Raw genomic sequence first — 24,040 nt, 5'->3', positions numbered from 1 at the left:
TTCTGACGAAGGGCCATCTGCTCCCTGGGACCTGTCCAGTGGTAGACCATGTGGCCCATGTAGCCAGGGATATTTTCTTGACATAGGGGAGGTCTCTGTCTCTCATTCAGGTTTAGGACTTTTGTGGCTCTGGCCCTTAAACATAGGCCCTCCTGCTACAAATCTTGTACATTACTTGCTTTCTCAATTTCTTAATGTTCTTTTCTTTGAAGGATATCCCTCAGTGTTGCACACAAAGATAGCCCTTAATACCAGCCTATATGCACTATTCCAAGGCCAAATTCCACTGCCTTGACTCCTAATTCAGTGTCATCCATGACTCTCTTTAGTGTGTAGAGTGTGGGTGGAGGGATATAATACTGTTAATTCCAGTTTCCTAGGCATCTCCCACACTATCTCCTTCAAACCCTCCCTGTTTCTCCCAGGGTTCCTGAATCTGTTGGATCTTCATGCAAATAAAATTCTTTAAAGCCCATCCTGACATTCTAGAACAGGGCTAATAGAAATGTAATGCAATTCTAACATGTAACTTTACATTTTCTAGCAACCACATTAAAAAGAAAAGGAACAAGTGAAATAATCTTAATATTTAAAATACTATCATAGCAACAAATGATCAATATAAAAAAACTGAGTTTTTTAAATAATAAATCTTTGAAATCTAGTATGCATTTTATATTTACAGCATATCTCAGTTAAGACTAGCCACATTTCAAGTGCTAGTTGCTGTCATATTGGACAGTACAGTCCTAGAGTTTCAAGGGTAGGTATATAAATAGGACCCTCCCATCTATATAAAATATGCACAGATAGATCAAGTACAAGTTTCTCAGCTGAGCTTTTAAGGCCCTCTGTAATAGGCTCCACCATTCCAGCCAGGCTAGTCTTCTTGCTGGTGCTCCTTACCCCATGTGTATTTCTGCCTCTCTGCTTGGCCTTTGCTATTCCCCTAATGATCCTCTCTCCTTCCCCTTTGCTGTTATAACTCCAAGCCCACTGCAGTTCCATCTCTTTCTGGACTACAACAGCTCCTATTGCTCTTACTCACAGCTTTCTAAGTAACCCTTTATAGGTAGGACCATAAAATTTAGAATTTACTCTTATTATATTATCTTTGTATTATTTAGCTGTGATAGAGGAAACTCTTCTCTCCACCAAAACTGGAAGCCCTTTTAGGAAATATCCATGGTAGGTATAATACTTCTCACCCATATGACTTACTGTAGCACAGAACCCACAATACACACTAAAAATGCTTTTTAGTGGCTTAAGAGGCTGTTACTGTTTTTACCATTTATATCATTTATCCCATTTCCCTTTTACCTTGTCTCTCCAGGTAGATTGAAAACTCCTCCTAAACCATATATTGGTTCTTTTTTTTTTAAATTGAAGTATAGTTAACACACAGTGTTACATTAGTTTCAAGTGTACAACATAGTGATTCAGCAAGTCTGTACTTCATGCTATGCTCACCACAAGTGTAGCTACCATCTGATACCACTGAACCCTATTACAGTACACTGACTATATTCTCTATGCTGTACCTTTTATCCCTATGACTTATTCATTCCATAAATGGAAGCCTGTACCTCCCTCTTCCCTTCACCCATTTTGCCCCCCTTCCCTATGGCAACCATCAATTTTTTCTCCGCATTTATGAGTTTGTTTCTGCTTTTTGTTTGTTCATTTGTTTTGTTTTTTAGACTCCACATATAAATGAAATCATATGGTATTTATCCTGCTCTGTCTGCTTTATTTCACTTAGCATAATACCCTCTAGGTCCATCCATGTTGTTGCAACATGTTATTGCAACACAAGATCTCATTTTTTTAATGACGGAGTAATATTCTATTGTGTGTATATACCATATCTTCTTTATCCATTCAATTGTTGATGGACACTTAGATTGCTTCCATATCTTGACTATTGTAAATAATGTTGCAATAAACATAGCGGTGCATCTATCTTTTTGAATTAGTGTTTTGATTTTCTTTGGGTAAATACCCAGTAGTGGGATTGCTAGATCATATGGTAGTTCTATTTCTAACTTTTTGAGGAACCTCCACACTCTTTTCCACAGTGGCTATACCAAGTTACATTCCCACTAGTAGCGCATGAGGGTTTCTTTTTCTCTACATCCTTGTCAACATTTATTATTTGTCTTTTTTATTCTAGCCATTCTGACAGGGGAAAGGTAATACCTCATAGTGGTTTTGATTTGCCTTTCCCTGATGATTAGCAATGATGAGCGTCTTTTCATGTGTCTGTTTGCCATCTGGATGTTTTCTTTAGAAAAATGTCTGTTCAGGTCCTCTGCCCATTTTTAATCAGATTATTTGGTTTTTTGGTGTTGAGTATAACTTCTTTATAGATTTTGGATATTAACCTCTTATTGGATATGTCATTTGAAAAAAATCTATTTAGAAGGTTGTCTTTTCTTTTGTTGATGGTTTCCTTCTCTGTGCAAAAGCTTTTTATTTTGGTGTAGTATCAATAGTTTATTTTTGCTTTTGTTTCCCTTGTCTGAGGAGACATATCTACAAAAATGTTCTTTGGCTGATGTCGGAAAGATTACTGCCTGTGTTCTCTTCTAGGATTTTTGTGGTTTTAGGTCTCATATCTAGGTCTTTGAACCATTTTGAGTTTTTGTATATAGCTGTCCAGTTTTCCCAGTACCATTTATTGAAGAGACCATCTTTTCTCCATTGCATATTCTTGCCTCCTTTATCATAGACTAATTGACCATATAAGCATGGGTTTATCTCTGGGCTCTCTGTTCTGTTCTGTTGATCTATGTGTCTATTGTATGCCAGCACCATACTGTTTTGATTACTACAGCTTTGTAGCATACCTTAAAATCTGTGTTACAGATATTAAAATCTGTATCTGTGATACCTTCAGCTTTGTTTTTCTTGCTCAAGATTGCTTTGGCTATTTGGGGTCTTTTGTGGTTCCATACATATTTTAGTATTGGTCTAGTTCTGTGAAAAATGCTGTTGGTACTTTGGTAAGGATTGCATTGAACCTGTAGATTGCTTTGGGTAGTATGGACATATTAACAATATTAATTCTTACAATTTGTGAGCATAGAATATCTTGCCATTTGTTTGTGTGGGTTCTTTTTTTGTCTCTCAAACCACTTAGCACAAATTCTACTAGGATTTCAGTATCTAAGTTTAGCCAAAATTGCAAAGTATTTGACAGATTAATAAGTGCTTTTGCTTACCTAATCTCATTTGATTCTCAAGACAACCCTTTGAGGTAGGACTTACTGATATCATCATCACTTTATAAATGGCCAATGTGAGGCTCAGAGAAGTTGGTTGATTTGCTTGAACTCACACAGCAGGGAAATGCTAAAGAGCCTGAACATCTACTCACAAATGAGAAGCCTTATTTTCGAAATCTGTGGTTGTCCTCTGTACCTCTGTCACAGCCCATTCCTACTTCTAACCCAAGGTGGAACCAGGGGTTTTGTTTTGCTTGTTTTCATAATTAATGTTCTCCAGGAGATACTTGAGCATCTTGCCCTGCCATGTGCAATAATAAGCAATTTGGGAACTACTTCCCAGACAGTGCTATGCAGAGGGCAGCTCCTTTCTTTGCTCTTGTGGGGATAATTTCCAGGGCAAGGCATCCTTGTAAAGGATCTCCCCACCTGCTTCTCTTCCCTGTCCTGAAAGGAGAAAGGAGTATAAAAATTGTTAAATATATGTCAATGGATACAGTTCAGTAATAGTTCTATCTAAATGTAAACTTTCATGATTACTCCAAAAATCCAGTGATAATAGTTCAGAACTTTGAGCCACACATCCCCCCTCCGTGCAGAATGCCCCACACCCATTAAAAGCAACATTATTAAAAACAGCAGCTACTGGGTGTGCTTGGAAATAACTCTTCTCAAGTAAATAACTTGGAATGTTTTTATTTTAGAATATCAAAGGAAGCCTGGACCACATTATGGCTAATTGACTACATATTTCCATGAGCAGAAACGCAGCTATATTTTAGTTATAAGGATACTGACCACATTGTCTTTAATGCTGGTTACCAGCTTTTTAAAAAGAGATGAGAGAGAAGCAAAAAGTGAATTGCACACTGAATTTCAGCCTAACTTAAATATTAGCTCTAGTTCGAGAACAAGGAGGCAATGGGGGAATGTGGCGCATGCATTTTGGTGTAATTATAGCAATCGCAACCATGCTGCCAGGGCCCTACCTTTGTGCAAATCTCTTCTGATAAGGAAATGTTCTTATGGACAATGTTCTCTCTCTCTCCTCCCATGGAGGGAGCTGGTTAAAGTAGCCTAGATGACTAGAAAACAATGAATTCTGAAAACTGAGCATACTGGAAAGAAGAGCCACTCCCGAAGTTAAGAAACACTTAAAACAAAGTTGATCTTTTAAAATGATTTGTATAATTGTTTTTGCGTTACATGTTAATTAGGCTTAACAAGCATTATTTATTTTAGAACCTCACCAACCACTTCTGGGCTTAACGAGGGGAGAGAAGTCCAAGAGGAGGGTGGAGAATTCCCAGTGTGGAGCCCTCCCCTGAAGCCCCTCATTGCCCATCTGTCTCAGGAGAGGGGCTGCAAGGGAAGCCTCATCTAGCACCTTATCCTCCCGGTCCATCTCCTCCCTGTTTACTCTGCTATTGAACAACTGGCTCAACTGGGGACTTCTAAAACCTCTAGGCTGTGGGTGGCCTTGATTAAATGCTCTAGGAAGAAAAGAAGAGAGAGGAAAATCTTGACTGTCCAGAACACTTGGATAATGAGTCTTTCTGGGTGGTGGAAATTTCCCAGATAACTGAGCATTTGCTTCTTTAAGCCTTGAAGGTTTTTTGTTTTTTCTTTTTTTAAAGATTTTATTTATTTATTTGAGAGAGAGGATGAGAGGAGAGAGAGAGCACATGAGAGGGGGGAGGGTCAGAGGGAGAAGCGGACTCCCCACTGAGCAGGGAGCCCGATGTGGGACTCGATCCCAGGACTCCAGGATCATGACCTGAGCCGAAGGCAGTCGCTTAACCAACTGAGCCACCCAGGCGCCCAAGCCTTGAAGTTTTAATGTTAACCATTTCAAATGGCGATCTACATCAAATGTGTCACTTTTCCCTGGTTTTTAAACAGTGGACATAATTTGACATTTCCTCGACTGAGTCACAATAATTATACATTGACTTGTAATAGAAATACAATAGAAAGATGACATCAGAGGTTGCTGAGCCATGTATGATGGTTTATTTCCATATTAAATGACCCAGATTTGAACATATGTAAGTCCTTGCCATGGCTTTTTGTAGTTTTTGTAAAACTTCCCTCTCTCTGGTCAGAGTCCTCACCATGAGCAGTCCTTTTTCCCCCTCTTTGAAATTGCTGCATTCTAGAAATTAGAATAATGAGGGTGTCTATCTTGGGTGTAAAGTAAAGGTAAATAGACTTTGATGGAGGACCTAAGGCACAGCAAATAGGACTTTCTGCCAAATTTCCTCATTCAATTTTCCATATGGTGCCTTCTGTATGGGGAGATCGTTAGAAAGCTGAATTCTGGAAAGGTGAGAGAATACCGTGGCTGCTCTAGGAAGTTGATTTGAAAACTCAGAAGTGGCTAGGTTGAGATATGAATCCCCCTCACAGAATTTATAATAACAATGTTTTTTTCTGAAGACCAAAGCAACATGTGCCAAGTTTAAAATACTTAAATCTTACAGATCTATACAATCTGAAAAAGCAAAGCCCCTCACATTATCTCCACCTCCACCACCAAATAACAACTTGTGTAAAATACATCAATGTTTTTTTCTACCCACATACTAGCACATTATTATGACTTTTTAAAAAGATAAGTTTAGTATCATACACGATTTGTGCTTTACAGCTTGATCTTTCAACTTATCAGTTTGTCTTGACTATCTCCTGAATTCATACTTTTTTTAAAGATTTTATTTATTTATTTGAGAGAGAGAGAATGGGCAGAGGGGCTGACGGAGAAGGAGAAGCAGACTCCCTGCTGAGCGGGGAGCCCCACATGGGACTCGATCCCAGGACCCCGAGATCGTGACCTGAGCCGAAGTCAGGCACTTAACTGACTGAGCCGCCCAGGTGCCTCATGAATTCATATATTTTTAGTTACTTTATTGCTTTGAATCACAGCTTAGTATTCCATTAAAGAAATATCATAATTTCCTTAAACAGTTCTCTGCTGGTGGATATCTGGAGAGTACACAGTGTCTCAACATTGCAGGCAACAATGAAATGGACATCTTTGAATACATATAATTGAGTGAGTATTTGGGGAAAATAAATTTTTTTCTGATTTTTTTCAACTTTATTTAGGCATAATATGAGTATTTGACATACATATACTTTGTGAAATGATTACCACAATTAGGTTAACACATCTATCAACTTACATAAAGCTACTTTTTGTGTCTGTGAGAATGCGTAAGTCTACTCTCTTGCAAAGTTCAAGTACACAACACAGTATTATTAACTAGTCACCATGCTGTACCTTAGATCCCCAGAACTTTCTCACCTTCTAACTGAATGCTTTTACCTTTGACCAACATCTCCTTGCTCCCCAGCTCTTCCACCGTTCTTTTTTTGTGTGATTTCTTTCAGTATTATTTTTTTATTTAAATTCAATTAACATATAGTGTATTATTAGTTTCAGAGGTAGAGGTCAGTGATTCATCAGTCTTATATAACACCCAGTGCTCACTACATCACGTGCCCTCCTTCATGTCCATCACCCAGTTACCCCATCCGTCCACACTCTACCTTCCAGTAACCCTGTTTGTTTCCTATGATTAAGAGTCTCTTACGGTTTGTCTTCCTCTCTGATTTCATCTTGTTTTATTTTTTCCTCTATTCCTTTATGATCCTCTGTTTTGTTTCTTAAATTCCTCATATCAGTGAGATCATATGATAATTGTCTTTCTCTGATTGACTTATTCTGCTTAGCATAATACCCTCTAGTTCCATCCACGTCGTTGCAAATGGCAAGATTTCATTTTTTTTGATGGTTGAGTAGTATTTCATTGTATATATATACCACATCTTCCTTATCCATTCATCTGTCAATGGACATCTGAGCTCTTTCCACAGTTTGGCTATTGTGGACATTGCTGCTATAAACATTGGGGTGCAGCTGCCCCTTCGGATCACTACATTTGTATTTTTGGGGTAAATACCCAGGAGTGCAATTGCTGGGTCACAGGGTAGCTCTCTTTTCAACTTCTTGAGAAACCTCCATACCATGGGAAAATAAATTCTTGTGGAATTTGTCCTTCATATTAGTTTCTTAGGGCTTCATATTAGTTTCTTAGGGCTGCTGTAACAAAGTACCACACACTGGCTGAAAACAATAGAAATGCACTGTCTTACAGTTTTGAAGGTTCAAATCCCAAATCAAGATGTCAGCAGGGCCAGGCTTTCTCTGAAACCTATAGGGGAACTCTTCCTTGCCCTCCTGGCTGCTGGTGGCTTGCTGACCATCTTTGGTGTTCCTTGCCGTGCAGCTGTGTGACTCCAATCTCTGCCTTCCGTGCCTCATGACCCTCTCACTGTGGCTCTCTGTCTTCACATGGCTCTCTTCTCATAAGGACACCAGTCACACTGGACTAGGGCACAACCCCACTCCACTATGACATCATCTTAACTGATGACATCTGCAACCACTTTATTTCAGAATAAGGTCACATTCTGAGGTACCGGGGGTTAGGACTTTAATATAGGTCTCTTTTTTTGTGTGGGGAGGGGACATGATTTAACCCAGAACATCCTCAGGGCTTTCAAAGTTTTAGTACATGCTGCCAAATTTTCTTCCAAAAATATTATGCCAATTTAGATTCTCACCAATAATTTTTTTTTAAAGATTTTATTTATTTATTTGAGAGAGAGACAATGAGAGACAGAGAGCGTGAGAGGGAGGAGGGTCAGAGGGAGAAGCAGACTCCCTGCCGAGCAGGGAGCCCGATGCGGGACTCAATCCTGGGACTCCAGGATCTTGACCTGAGCCGAAGGCAGTCGCTTAACCAACTGAGCCACCCAGGCGCCCAGATTCTCACCAATAATTGATGAGAGTGTCAATTTCTCACCTTCTCACCCACCAGATATTATTTTTTAAATTATTTCCTAATCTATATGAATATTTATAACTCATTATTTTATTTAACATTTCTTTAATTATTAGTGAAATGAGCAAATTTTTACTTGCTTTACTGAATACTTGCATTTTTCCTGAGACTTGCCTCTATTATCTTTTGCTCATTTTTCTATTTCTTTTTTTAAAAGATTTATTTACTTATTTTAGAGAGAGAGAGAGAGCAAGCTGGAGGGGAAGGGACAGAGAGAGGAGAGAGAAAATCTCAAGCAGATTCCACACTGAGCGCAGAGCCCGACTCAGGGCTTGATCCCACAACCCTGAGATCATGACCTGAGCCAAAACCAAGAGTCAGACACTTAACCAACTGCACCACACAGGTGCCCCTTGTTAACTTATTCTTAAGTGTTTCATTTCCCATTGCTTTTGTGAGTAAGGTCTCCCATTGAATTTTCTACCTGGTTGCTGTTTGCATGCAGGAAAGTTACTGATTTTTTTTAATATTAATATGTGACTCACTACCTCCCTTAATTCTCATATTGTTTCTAGTGGTTTTTCAGTTGTTTCTCTTGGGTCTCAGGTGTATTGCCATATCAGCTGCAATAAATAGAGTTTTGCCTCCTTTCTTGCAGTATTTATGTCTTGTTGGTTCTCTTTTATAATTACATTAGCTAGCTCTTCCAGAAAAATGTTAAATAATAACCATGATAGAGGACATACTTGTCTTATTTTTGATTATAGTGGAAATGTTTCCTTTGTTTTCCCATTAATCAAAATGCTGAATTATGATTTGGGATACATGTCTATTATATGATGGAAGTATTTCTACATTCCTATTTTGATACAGTGGTTAAGAATATGCCATCTGCTAGCTATATACAACCCACTCCTAGCTCTGGGACCTGAGGCAAGATCCTTAACCTTACTGAGCTTTAGTTTCCTTATCTGTAAAGTGAGCATGATAGTGTCTTTATCACTGGTACTTTCTCATTTCTCTAAATGAGAAAATGCATGCAGAGCATGTCAGACAGTACTCAGGACATAAGAAGGACAAAATAAATGTTAGCTCTTATTATTGTTTTTGTTTTACTATAAATGAATGTTCAATTTTACTACATTCCTTTTCTGTATCTTCAAAGGTAATCATGGCTTTTCTCCTTTGACTATTAATAGGGTGAATTACACTAATAGATTTTCTAAAATTGAATCACCCTGAAATGAATTCCACTTTGTCACAGTGTATTTGTTTAATGGGCTACTGGATTCTATTTGTTAGTATTTTTAATAGAATTTTAATATCATATGGAAATGTGAGAATACCTTAGCATGGCTGTGTGCATACACACTGTGTGTGTGTGTGTGTGTGTGTGTGTGATATGTGTATGGTGTAAGTATGGTGTGAGTCTGTGTGGTGTGGTGTTATAGTGATGTATATGTGTGTGACGTGTTTATATTTGTGTAGAGTGTAATATGTGCTGTGTGGTGTGTACACGTGGTATGTTTGTATTTGTACAGTGTGTGTGTGGTGTGGGGGTATGTTGTGTGTGTGTGTGTTGGGCAATGCTTGTATGAAGTGTGTGGTACATATATGTGATCACTATGAGGTTTTGGTACCAAACATGTGCTGACTCCACAAAATAAGGAGGAGGCTTTTTCCTTTATGCCCTTGATGAGTTAAAGAGCATCAGAAGCATCTCTCCCTTAAAGGTTTAAAATAACTACCTTGTGGGCACCTGGTGGCTCGGGCGGTTGAGCATTTGCCGTCGACTCTGGTCATGATCCCAGGGTCCCACAACAGTCTCCCTGCTCAGCAGGGAGTCTGCTTCTCCCTCTACACATCCCCCCTGCTCAAATAAATAAATAGAATCTTAAAAATAAAATAAAATAAAATAACTAACTTGTTAAATGATTGGGGTTGAGTAGTTTTTGATAGCATTGTCAATTTCTTCCATGATTTAGGTTTTTTAAAAAATCCCTTTCTGAGTCAATTTCAATAAAAATTTCTTTGAAGATCATCCATTCATTCTCATTTTTCAGAGAATATGGGAACAACTCTTTCTCATATGATGTCAAATAACAGTGCAGTATATAATTAAAATGTTTTCTTAACATTTAGTATGAAGAGAAAGGGTAAAAAGAGGTGAGAGGTGATTTTGTCACCAAGAGCAGGACCAGGTTGGTCAAGTGGGAAAGATGGACTCCCTGTGAGATTGTGTTCAATGGTGAGCAGTAGTCAAGGACTGCAAAGGACTTCACACTGAGGAATCTAGGGTCCTAGAGGATCTGCAGACCATGCTTTGCACAAGCAGGTGCTCAGTAAGTGCCTGCTGATTGGGGTAACTGGCCTGCGGTAATTCTGGTGGGTGGTTAGTGGCAGAATTCAGACCGGGATGGAGAGCTGTAGGCTCATCTTCCTGGCCTCCTTCAGACCCACCAGACTCACCAGTTCCCCCTTTGGAAGTGAGGCTGGAGGAAGTGAATGGTGGTGAAGGCAAGAGCTCTGTGGGAACCACCGCGGAAGCTGTGCCTAGGGAATAGAAGCAAGCCAGGGAGTCCCCCAGATCCAGTCAGCATCAGGAACCAGAGGCTTTCAAACAGAGCCACGTGTCAGAGCAGAGAAGAGCCACAAGCCAGGAACGAGGGTCTCTGCAACCAAAGTGAAGCTTGCAGAGCCTGCCATTCTTCCTGCTATTGCAGAATTCACTGGCTCTCCTAAGAATGGCCTGCCCAGAGTCTGAAACCCATCGGATGCCACATTGGACCTGCTGCTTTTACCACATCCTCCTGACAAAACTCCACCAAGACCTTCCACCTTAAGGGTGGAACTTCAATATAGCTGGTCTGAGAATCCCTCCAGAGAGTGAACACCACCTGCTGAACAGCCAGCGTCTCCTGCAGTGTTTCTCAATGTGGTCTGTGGGCCACTGTCTCAGAATTACCCGAGATATTTTGTACAAATGTAAATTCCTAGGCCCCACCCAGATCTACTGAATCAGCATCACTGGGAGTGTGGCCAGGAGTCTGCACATTTGATAACATTCTAGATGATTCTTATTTATACACACTGACATTTGAGCTCAACTGTGTGATATCAAAACATACACAAGTTCCTTAGAAGTGACTCAGTGGTGATGGTAAAGTCTGGCCCATATTTAGTCCTTTGTTCATTTATTTATTCAACATATATATATATATTTTTAAAGATTTTATTTATTTGTTCATGAGAGAGAGAGAGAGGCAGAGGGAGAAGCAGGCTCCCAAGGAGCAGGGAGCCCGATGCGGGACTCGATCCCAGGACTCTGAGATCGTGACCTGAGCCAAAGGCAGACGCTCAACCATCTGAGCCACCCAGGCATCCCTCAACAAATATTTTTAAAGACTTATGTTCAAGGCATTGTGTTAAGTACCATGAAAAGTTACATTTAACTAGTTAGTACTTATTTCCATTCAACTCAACAAACAACTAATAGATGCTCGCTGTGCTCCAGGCAAAGCATGAGGTGCTACATACTCGATAGAAATAAGCAGTTCCTGACCTCCAGAACCTGGGCAGGGATGGGGGGCCCTCCTAGAACCCATGTGACACAGCGTGAGAGGCGCTGCTGATGTTATGAGTAAAATACATGGAAGCAGAGATGGAGATGCCCTGGCAAAGGTCAGGAAGAAAGATCCCAAGCAAAGACACAAAGATGCAGGGCATACCTGGGTCCAATGGGTGGTTTGGTACGATTGGCCTATTGTCTGCCAAGAGGAAACCGACTGAAAATAAAGCCAGAAACAGGCAGGTGCCAAACTGGGAAGAAGCGTGAATGTTATTCCAAAGTCTAGACTTGGTGCTATAAGCCAGCAGTTCCCAAACCTGGCCATGCAGATTCCTGAACCCTGTCCACCACCAGTTGGATTCAATCTGGGCTGAGATCAAAGAGTCTCTTTTCACCAAGGTCTACAGGCAATGCACAGCCGTGGTTGGGATACACTGCAATTAAGATTGCGAGAAGAACTTTTAGGAAAGGAAAGTCATTATCACAGTTGGAACTCTGGGGCAGGCCCAGGACCAGAGTGAGGTGAGTGTGGCATGTAGGGAGCAAAATTTAAGGAGGCCTTCACTCTCGGCACTTCTGTGATCTTGAGAGTAGTGTCTCATTAAATCCCATGCCTTTGGCATCTTACTCACTGCGTGTTAGTCCCAACCCTGACTTGGGAACAATGAAGGGGCTCAGAGAGGGGAAGGACATACACCAGAACAGGCCACAAGGAAGCCAGTACAACAGTCCAGGTGAGAGAGGATGGAGGCTTCAGGGGTAGAGAGGAGATCGGTGAGGCCCTTCCAAAGTAGCACCATAAGCCAGCATGTGACCCAGGGCAGAAGCCCAGGATGATGCTGAGGTTGACTGGTTTAGGGATTGGAGCTTGGGCGGTGGGCACTGACATAGCAGACATGAAGGAGGTTCAGGGAGCTGATAAGATAGTCAGTCTGGGACACACTATTTCAAGTTCTTATAAGAGAACTTGAACTCTGGGCAGAACCATACTACTAATTCTTCCTAAAGATATATTCAGGTACACCCTATTGCAAGAATCTCATTAAATTCAACAACTAATTATTAAGCATCTACTATGTGCAAAGTCCTAGATTGCTCTAAGGGTTGCGGGGGGGCACAAAAAGTGAGTAAGACACTACCCTATCCCCAGGACCTCATATATGCAAATGAGTAATTCCAGTGTGCATTAGTCTATATTAGATGCAATAATTAAAGTATAGAGATGGTACCATGGGTACCTAGAAGAATTCACAGATTAATTCTGGCAGTGGGGATTGGAGATGAGATATGAACTGATTTCTGGATGTAGATACAGAAGAGAAGAGCAAGCAAAACAGGAAAATTTGAGCAAAAGCACAGAAATAGGAAGTTCACAGAACATTAGAAGACTGCTTTAGACACCATGTTTCCACATACATTTATTAAGCATCGTATGTATGCTCAGAACATTGTTACTATGACAGCCATGACAACGTGCCTCAAAGGCCTCCAGCTCTGGGGAGTTCAATGGACCAAGGAGCCAACTGCCACACTCTGCAGTCCACAGATCACTCCCAGCCAATAACTGAGCAGGACAGGAATTCTGAGAGGCCCATTCCTTGAGAAGATATGGACTCAGTTGATGACTAGTTTTGGCTCAGGACTCCCCAGCAGCTATGCTGAAACTTCCTGAGACTACATAGATGGCTAAGACATTTCCATGCATCCTCCCTTCGCTCACCTTCACTGATTAGAGGGTTAGATTACATCACAGCCTGACTCTTCCAGACTTACTAGCAACCTCCCCAGTTTCTTTCACATCAGCTTTTCCAAGGACCCAGACTAACCCATTAGGTACTATGAGGAGGGAATAATATCCAGGTGATTCTTCTTCACAGTTCTTTGCATATTGAGTCATCCTTAAATACTCTAGTAGGGCTATCTGTTCAAAGGAATTTAGCAAAGAAATATATAAAAAAAAAATTCTGAAAAAGGACAAATCACTCTGCACCTTTATGTATTTGTGTATTAGAAGATTACTCAAAGAGGGATGCAGTTGGAATGAAAACATGCTGGTGGCCCAGCAGCAGACTCCATGGGGTGGTGGCTAAGTGCAGTACTGAGCTTCGGGCCTCTGGCTGGCTGCTCAGTCCAGCCTCATCGGCTTTGTGCTTTCTTGGGCCGTACACTGTGGATGTTTTCTAAGGTTCTCTGATTTTCAGAGATTACATGGGGTAGTGGAAAGAGGCTTTGGAACCAAGCAGGCCTTGGTTCAAATAGCAAGCGTATCACTTTCTGCATAAACTTTCTGAGCTGTTCTTCCCTCATCTGCAAAATGGGGCTAGCACATGGAACGTGTGTAGTTACTGGGAGGAATGGAGATAAAGTATAGAGTCCCAGGCATTCTATCATTGGGAGTTCTTGCATCTGTCAGTTTCATCCAAAAGTGGGGTTGAGTTTAGCAGTATAAAATGAAATGAAGGAGTTGAGGTCACACCAAAGAGTAATTTAGGCTAAGAATCCAATGTTCCTCTCTGTTATTGCCAACGTGAGGAAACACAGTTCAGAGAGCAAAATGAAAACCATCCAACAGCCTAATTCTAGGGATTACACTTTCAAAATTCTTCTTAACTTTGGCTATTAGGGCCAGAACCTTCTGCAAATATTAGTGTCACATCTGATAGCACAGAGCCTCTGCTCCATTCTGTCTAGTCACAGCTTTGATTCAGTGGACCCAGATGTTCTCACGTCAAGTATCCCTTGGCACATAGAATCATAGGTCCTCATTCTGCTGATTCCCAGTAGATGGCAATCCCAGTTGTGTGTGCACTAGCGTGCAACCTTTTATAAACCCCTGGAGTGGGTTGAAGATGGCTGCAAATTCTTTGACACTTCTCCCAGTAAGAGGTGGGCTCTATTTCCCCTCTCCTTGATTCTAAACTAGAACAGTTGTATTAGTCAGAGCTTTCACAGAAACAGAAGCAAGAGAGTACATATACCTACAGAGAGAAAGAGATGTGTTATAAGGAATTGGCTCACATAATGATGGAGGCTGAGAAGTCTTAATATGTACCATCTGCAAGTTGGAGGCCAGGAAAGCCAGTGGTGTCAGGTTCTATTCTGAATCCAAAGACCTGAGGACTAGGAGCACTGGTGGTGTAAATCCCAGTCTGAAGGCAGGGAAAGACTAGTGTCTCAGCTCAAGTAGTTAGGCAGAGAGTGCAAACTCTCCCTTCTTCTGCCTTTTTTTTGATTCAGGACCTCAGTGGATTGATTGGTATCCATTCACATTAGGAAGAGCAGTCTGCTTTACTCAATCTACCAGTTCAAATGCCCTCATCCAGAAACACTCCCATAGGACACATCGAGCAATAATGTTTAACCAAATATCTGAGCATCCCATGGCCCAGCCAGGTTGATACATAATACTAACCATTAGGGTACCCTGAAAGAGAAGTTGTACTCATTCTGGGACTAGCCTTTAAGAGAACCAGCCACTTCCTCCTTGCTCTTTTGGAGCCCTGAGTAGCTGCATAAAAAGTCTGGCTGCCTTGCTGGAGAGACCATGTGGAAAGTCCCTGAGATCATGTGAAGAGGGGATGGACAGGCCAACCTTCCAGTCAGTGCCATTTCCGTTAAGGTGCCATGAATGTGAGAAAAGCCATCTTGAACCCTTCAGATCAGACCAGCTGTGGCGGAGGTATAGCTCAGGGGTAGAGCATTTGACTGCAGACCAGCTGTGGCTGAATACCCTGAGCAAATCCAGGCAACTCCAGGTGGAGCAGAAGAATTACCCAACTAAGAGCTGCCAAATTTCCAACTGAAAAACAGTGAAATATCATAAAATGGTTGTTGTTTCAAGCCACTAAATTTTGTAGTAGTTCGCTGTACAGAAATAGATAATCCTGAGGAAAGAGTCTTTCCTTGGAACTTGCTTTGTATGGTGCCCAGGCAACCCTAAGGACTTGAAATGACTCAGCATCCTGAAGGCTTGATTAGACTGAGATTTCAAGGGTCTTAGAATTTGTTGCCTGTTCACCCTCTCAGGGCTCAAGGTATATGTATTCAGGGATATGCCAAGGAATACTTCCAGGCTCAGTCTAGAAATTGATTGGTTTCCTTCAACCCTGACACTCTTTCCTCTTGACCGGTTTTTCAATATGGAAGAACAAAGTTGTAGAGTAGAGAGAAAGAAGAAAGAATGGAGTATAGAGAAGGGAGAAAATGGGAAGAAAAGGAAGAGGAGCTTTCAGATTGGTTGGCATCTGCTCAGGAATGAAGGAATGAAGTAAAAACCTCCAAGTGAAGAAATGGGCCATCTCTCACCTGCCCATTGTTTAGCTTAGCATCAACTACACCTTACAGGATGAATCAAGACCAACAGCTAATGGCCGGCCAAACTCCTTTATCCTCAGTTTCTTTTCAACAACAGTTTCATTTATCCTGTCAGTCAATAAGTACTTACTGAATAATCATCATCTGTGAGAGAAACTAAATATGGTACAATTTAAATGTCCTATTTCACCCATTTGCAGCTCAAAATGAGATCTTTCTTTTTCATAATCAGATCAATAAAATTCTGCACTCCCATTCCAAGGGCAGGAAATCTAGTCTCCTCTCCTGGGGTTTCCTGTCTGTGATACATTCCAGAAACCCATGAGTGTTTACCCAGATCACTTCAAAGAAAATCCGTTTGTCTGCCAGAAGAAACCATTCTCCACCACCATTGCTGTGAGCTGCTGAAAACAGGGAGTCCCTCAAATTCTTTAGCCAAAAGAAGCGCCACAGTGGCCGAGGTCCATGGTAGAAACAGTCGAGGTTAGTGTGGCTCCTTTGCCACCAAAACCAGTGATCCAGTAGTAGTGCTGTGCTTCGAGGAGTCACTATTGAATCTGAAGAAGTTCACTGCCAATTTAGCAGTGGTTGCTAGAAGTTGAAGGAGGATGAGAACACTCCTCTCTCTCAATGCCTCATCAGCTTCAGGTGTGTGTGTCAGGTGTGTCAGAGACCAGGGTTCTAGATCTTTAGGGAAACATCTACATACCAAAAAGTTCTCCCTTGCTAAGGAATGCCATAGAACTTGGGTGAACAAGTCAGGAAAGGTTCCAAAGTAGCCACAAGATAGACCCCAAACTAGACCTCTTCCATGAACAATCAGATCTGTTTCCCAGAGAAGAGAGGACGTCCCAGTCTACGCCTTCTTCATTTCTTGTCCCAGTGTGACCCATTTGTCATCCCCCATGTCCTCAGTAGGGAGTCAAAAATTATCAAACAGTACATTCCCGTTGCCCCTGGCCACCTCATTACAATAAAACATAGTCTCCCTCCCTTGGAGAGGGTATACGCAACCAAAACTTATGTAGCAATAGAGGAGAATAATACATAGAACTTCAGAACTAGGACAGACTCCAAAAATCATATAGGTCAACCTCCCCATTATACCAGCAAGGAAGCAGAAGCCAGAGGCTTAACCCATCTGTGCAAAGCCAGGCATGGCATTTGGCAGATGAGTCCAAGTCTTCAACCCAAACTCATTCCTTCAGAAGTTCCTGTAACTGCCTCCCTTGGCCTCTAAACTCAACTGAAAGATACTTAAATAATTTGGGGGCTGTACTTTTTTTTTTTTTCTGTGCCTAAGAAAAACGGAAACATTCCTCGTTAAGCCAAGGCAGGGTCTGACAGAGCTTGGCGCTGGAAGTGTCTTTCTAAATCTGGAAGCACCACATCTCCTTTGAAAAGTGGGAGCAACAATTTGTGCCTCTTAAATGTGAAGAAATGTATTTCTTTGTGAGAAAAAAATAACTGCAGCGAAATTGCTGAAGACAAATATTGGGCAAGGCAAAGCAAGAGATACTGAAGTTGTCAGAGCATTCCGTTTATTCGTGTGCCAAAAAGGGGGGAAAATACCAGCAAATTATTTCCCATTTGCAAGTATGCTCTTTGAATTTTCCCAGAAGATGAATATATAAGAACTCATAAATTACAGGAATCGAATGCTCAAACTATTTGATAAAGAGGACAGGCTGAAATAGGGCTAAAGGAGAAAAATAATCTTTATTCACCCTGTAGCAAAATCTTCCCACCATTACCATCCAGGGTTCTACTGATGAGCTGAGTCATATACATGAGATCACTGACTCAGTTTAAAACACATACTCCTTTTATTCACATATCTAATGTGAAGATGATGTAATTTGTGAAGAAATGCCAGTAGGTCTTCATTCATTCACTTTCATTTATTAAGTGCCTACTGGATGTCAAGATTATAATAGTTTCTGAACACATAAGGAAAAATAAGATATGGGAACATCCATGCTCTCACAGTCCCAAAAAGGAAGACAGATTAATAAACAAATGATAGCCACAAACCAAGCATTGGATGGGAGAATGTGTAAACAATGGGGTGCGAGGGGCACTGGAGGGGAAGCTGGGGGTGGGGCTCAGACTTAAACAAAATGATGATGTGCGCCGAAATCTGAAGAGATTAGACTCAACTAAGTCCGCATAAGTAGGATGGAAAGGAAGAGACAAATGAGAAAGACACAGATGATTAAATGACTTGATTATCAGTTGAACATCGGGGTCTGTGGAAGAAGAAGGCAGGAGTGACACATCCTGACCCGCATCTAGGATGTTGACAGCAGTCCAGGCCTGCTTGGGGTGTTGGAATCCCTCCTCAGCCTTTGAGCCGCACAATGGAAGTGGCCAAGTGTCATTATCTGGAACAAGGCGCTTCATGCACACAACAGAATCCACCTCTCGCCAGCCTGTGTCAGCAACTCTCGGGGATTTTGACTTCACAATACGGGAAGTTCTGTGACCTGTTAGAACTTGATTTCCCAGAGCCAAGGCTGTGCTGGTCAGTCCCCGGCTTGGCAACAGTGCCTTCTACTCCATTCTCAATCTTTGCAGTCCGAGTCTTCATTTTTGCTCTAACACCAGATTTCTAGTCTGGATGGATGGGTAATAATCAACCAAGTCACGAAACTCGGAGAAAGGCTGACGAATTCCAATTCTGACTTTGTGTTTGAAGTGTCCATGGGACCAAAATTCTTCCAATCAGTATGTGGAATTATCTTTTACTTCCTGGGAATTTAGTGCACAGCCTTGCCAGTCACTTAGATTTCTGGTTGTTGGTTTGGTTTTTAGCTGAGTATCTTGGTGTTTTGCTGTTCTTTCTCTCTTTTCTTTTACTTTACTGGAGCATCTTGAGAAACAGTATGCCCTCCTGACTGAAGGATTAACTTCTCGACTGGAATACACAGGTCTGGTCCAGCACCAGACATGCTGTATTCTCATTTGGAATCGTTTCGTGTTGTGTGTTCCCTGTACCACATTTGTACATTTGTGTGCTCATTGTCTTGCATTTGTTTTCTTTATTTAAACTCGCTTTTCCCTGACATAGCTCAAGAGACAGCTGCACATCTATGATTAACTGAAATGGGTTAGGACTGATTATTAAAGGAGTAAATTCTAGAATTAGGTCTGTTCACTGGAATGGGGAACAGGAGGGCGAGTCATATGCTAAGAGTCTCGACCCAGCTACACATGTCAGTTTGGTCTGCGGGCACAGCAAGAACGGGACAGACAGGAGTGGGCCCGGTCGACATTAGCACCACACGCTGTAACATGTATTGGGGCGGTTCATGCCCGAGCCCTTTGGGGAGATGATGACATTGCTCCCGATGAGGAAAAATCAGAGGCTTGGACTGCAGATACAAGGCAGAGTCCAAAGCAGTACTGAGGCACAGAGGAAATGGTGCCAGCATCTGGGTATCAGAGCTGGGCTCAGGCAGGAAGCAGACCAGCAGTCAGGGTGAGCCTAAAGCTCCATGGAGCCTCAAGTCCAGAAGCTGGGGTTGGGGGGTTCCGGGGAGCAGTAGAGAAGACAGGCGTGTGGGGAGAGAAGTGTGGCATCGAGGGAGGGGTGGCCAGTTGAGCCTGACATCTCCCACCTGGACTGAGACAAGCGCCCTTGAGGGCAAGGACTGTTCTGCTCCTCTGGCCTCCAACTGGAGTGTTTAATGGGTGCTTCCTAGGTGCAAATACAATGGAGCTGAATTAAAGGGCTGTCTTCAGTTAATTACTCAGAATCCCATGGGAACAAACAGCCTCCTGCAAGACATAGATGGTCCCCAGAAAAGGAATATTTGCACTGAGTAACAGCCTGATTGTGCAGATGACCGTGATTGACAGAAATGTCCTCAGAGGCCCTGACAAAGGACACTGCCAATTACACAGATTACACAAACGGAGACCTGGCAATCTTCCCGTCTTCAGAGAGGCTTCCTTGGCCTCAGTGCCCAAGAACAGCCCTGCTGTCCGTGTTGTGATACCACCAGCTTGTCTGGTTCTGGAGACTCTAGTTTAGGACATGCCTGCCCACCAGACACAAGTGAACCTAACAAGCGGGGGCGCATTCCTGAGTGCTTACTGGAAAGGTGAAGGCAAGGTCAGTTTCCCAGGATCAATCCCCAGGTGCACCATTCCTAAAGGGCCCACTTTAGGGATTCCTGCACGGGTTCAGCACGGCAACCCCCAGAAGGGTCCCCTCCACACCATCAGCACACAAAATTGGGCGGGGTTGGGAATCTGTAGGTAGATTCTAGACTTAGGTCACCCACGCCTGCCAGAAAAAAACAACATGCCTGTGGAACACCCAGGAGAGGTGCATTCCTCCTGCTCAGGTAAGGGTCAGCACCAGCTACCCAGATAGATGCAGGGAACCTGTGCACAAAAGTTGTATTTTTCCTGGACAGATGTGAAGATAAACAGATCCTGCCTGAAGCAAAATTGTGAAACTGAGAAGTCAGTGAAATTTGCCTTGGGTGTCTCCCACCTCCTCTTTCTCCTTCGGTGACCAAACGTTCCCTCCCCTCCCTGGTCCTTCCTGGTTCTAGGTGCCTTCATGAAGTTTAAAAAAAAAAAGGGGGGGCGCCTGGGTGGCTCAGTCGTTAAGCATCTGCCTTCGGCTCAGGTCGTGATCCCAGGGTCCTGGGATTGAGTCCCACATCGGGCTCCCTGTTCGGCAGGAAGCCTGCTTCTCCCTCTCCCACTCCCCCTGCTTGTGTTCCTGTTCTCGCTATCTCTCTGTCAAATAAATAAATAAAATCTTAAAAAAAAAAAAAAGGATCTGATAACATAATTATACTTAACTATCTCCTTCACATTGCTGTGGTAACTGCCCCAGGTATTTGCATTTTAAAACCTTTTATTATAGAATGAAATGGCTTTGTAGGTCTTCCCTGCAAGGGATTTTTAAGAAATATTAAGCAGGTAGAGATTTGTGTTTGTGTTTGTTTTTGTTTTTGTTTTTGTTTTAGAGCAGGGTAGTTTTTCCTGGTTTCCAAAATTACACTGCACTCTGTCAAAGGCTGGCTGGCCCCAAATGTCAATAATGGGCTGCAAGTTTGCCTTAGATGCATCAGGCGCTGGGAAGTAACTTCAGAGGGAACATTCTGGCCTTCTTCTCCCCTCCTCCAACCCTTACCCCATACACTCCCATTCTCTGCTAAAGAGAACACCCAACATTGTAAACCTCTATTAATTACTAAAATGTTTTTTGTACATGTTATCTCATTTAATCCTCACAAGAGTCCTATGAGATAAGGATTGTAATTATCCTAATTAAAACATTAATTCCACTTACCGCTTCCTCTAGAAACACCGTTTCCTTAGCTCACTCGCTGCACCCTCCAGGCTTTCCTCCTCTTCCCATCTCTGTTTCTCCTCAGGGACCTTTGCAGGCTCCATTTCTCCCTGCTCCTTAAATGCGAGGGTTCCCTGGACTTTTGCTACACTCTTGCCCTGACCATCGCACTCCTTCAGGAAGATACTGCAGCATGCTTTCTAGACCCTCACAGCTGCCTTTGGAGCCCAACTCTCTCTGAACTCCAAGCCTTTCCAACACTTCTGCTTCATATCTCACAAGTCCCTAAAACTCTGTATGTCGAAAGCAGAATGCAAAGTCTGCCCCCACCCACCCATCACCCCCCATCACCACCGAAAAATCCGACCTTTGGACAGTGTTCATTGAGTCCCGTCTCTAGCCCATAGTCATCAGCTAAGTCCTGTTTGTTACTCTCCTAATGGTCTCTCACTTCCACTGCTACCATCGCCTCCCCACTTAGGTTCCTGTAGTGCTCCCCCAAAAGGGCCCCTTACATCCACTTTGTCCCTCTTTAACTCATTTTCCAGGTTTTGTACGATTCTCATCAAGCCACACCTCTACTTAAACAGTCGGTAGTTGAAATGGGAGAAGGTATTTGCAAATGACATATCTGATAAAGGGTTAGTATCCAAAATATGCAAAGAACTTATACAACTCAACACCCAAAAGACAAATAATCCAACTTAAAAATGGGCAGAAGAGGGGCGCCTAGGTGGCTTAGTCAGTTAAGCGTCTGCCTTTGGCTCAGGGCATGACCCCAGGGATCATGAGCGGGGAGCCTGCTTCTCCCTCTCCCCCTGCCATCCCCCCTGCTTGTGCTCTCTGGCTCTCTCTCTCTCTGTCGAATAAATAAATAAAATCTTTTTTAAAAATGGGCAAAAGATATGAATAGACATTTCTCCAAAGAAGACATCCAGATGGCCAAGAGTCACATAAAAAAATGCTGAACATCACTCGTCATCAGGGCAATGCAAATCAAAACCACAATGAGATATCACCTCACACTGGTCAGAATGGCTGAAATAAAAAACACAAGAGGGCGCCTGGGTGGCTCAGTTGGTTGGGCGACTGCCTTCGGCTCAGGTCATGATCCTGGAGTCCCGGGATCGAGTCCCGCATCGGGCTCCCTGCTCAGCAGGGAGTCTGCTTCTCCCTCTGACCTTCCTCCTTCTCATGCTCTCTGTCTCTCATTCTCTCTCTCTCAAATAATAAATAAAATCTTTAAAAAAAAAAAACCCACAAGAAACAACGAGAGTTGGTGAGGATGTGGAGAAAGAGGAACCTGCATGTACTGTTGGTGGGAATGCAAACTGGGGTAGCAACTGTGGAAAGCAGTATGGAGGTTCCTCAAAAAATTAAAAATAGAACTACCCTATGATCCAGTAATTCTACTACTAGGTATTTATCCAAAGACTACAAAAACACTAATTCAAAAGGATATATGAACCCCTATACTCATTGCAGCATTATTTACAATAGCCAAATTATGGAAGCAACCGAACTGTCCATTGATAGATGGATGAAAAGATGTGGTATACACACACACACACACACACACACAGGAATATTATTCAGCCATAAAAAGAATGAAATCTTGCCATTTGCAACAACATGGATGGAGCTAGAGAGTATAATGCTAAGTGAAATAAGTCAATCAGAGAAAGACAAATACCATATGATTTCAGTCATAAGTGGAATTTAAGAAACAAAACAAATGAACAAAGGGAAAAAAGAGAGAGAGAGACAAACCAAGAAACAGACTCAACTATAGAGAACAAACTGATGGTTACTAGAGGGGAGGTGGGCAGGAGGATGGGGATAGTAGGGGGTGGGAATTAAAGAGCACACTTATCATGATGAGCACTGAATAATGTACAGAATTGTTGAATCACCATATTGTGCACCTGAAACTAATATAACACTGTATGTTAACTATACTGGAATTAAAGTAAAAAACTTGAAAAATGAATCCATGATTAAATGACCTGCTCCAAGTTATTGGTGGAATATTAAAAAGTCAGTAGTTGACCTGACCATTGTTGGGGACCTTAGGTATGGGTCCCTATCCTTAATGTTGCCTCTGAAACTCAGAGAAGTATGGTCTCTAGCCAGCTTTCCAGTGTCATCTCTCCCCACTGTCTCCTTCACCATCAATACTCCTGCCCCTCTGACTTTGTTTTGTCTCCTTAGAAGTTCAAGGGTCTTAGTAACTCACAACCTTTGCACTATCTGTTCCTGTCACCTGGGTAAACTCTTTTTTTTTTAAGATTTCATTTATTTACTTTGAGAGAGAAAGAGAGAGAGAGAGTGAGCACACATGAGTGCAGGGAGGGGCAGAGGGAGAGGGAGAAGCAGACTCCTCCGTGAGCAGGGAGCCCTATGCGGGGCTCGATCCCAGGGTCCTGGGATCATGACCTGAGCCGAAGGGAGATGCTTAACTGACTGAGCCATCCAGGCGACCCTTACCTGGCTAACTCTTAATCATCCTCCAAATTTCAACTTAAAATGTCGTTCCCCAAGGAGGTCTTCTTTTATTCCTTAGATAAGACTAAATCTCCTTGGGGTGTGCTCTGATAGACATAACCCCCATTACAATTGAAATGACTTATTTAATGTCTATTTGATTAACCAGACTATAAGCACCACAAAAGTGAATTTTTTTCAGCACCCTGTCCCCACTATCTAGTGCACTGTGTAACACGATTAATACTAAAAAAAAATTATTGGCTTGAATTAAATGACT

At 42.2% G+C, this 24,040-nt stretch overlaps 1 long non-coding RNA gene across 1 annotated transcript in view; it reads left to right on the top strand.

Moving 5' to 3' along the window:
• The window catches only part of LOC145723892 (uncharacterized), a 291,096-nt gene that overhangs the window by 149,729 nt on the left and 117,327 nt on the right, over positions 1–24,040 (top strand). The window contains exon 3 of the long non-coding RNA XR_014149278.1: positions 6,198–6,285. This is a non-coding gene — a long non-coding RNA (uncharacterized LOC145723892). The remainder of the gene's footprint in view (positions 1–6,197; positions 6,286–24,040) is intronic.

This window comes from Leptonychotes weddellii, chromosome 10 (genome assembly GCF_054177405.1).
Source record: "Leptonychotes weddellii isolate Sample4059 chromosome 10, ASM5417740v2, whole genome shotgun sequence".
Taxonomy (NCBI): Eukaryota; Metazoa; Chordata; class Mammalia; order Carnivora; family Phocidae; genus Leptonychotes; species Leptonychotes weddellii.
This window is presented reverse-complemented; position numbering and strand designations above follow the sequence as displayed.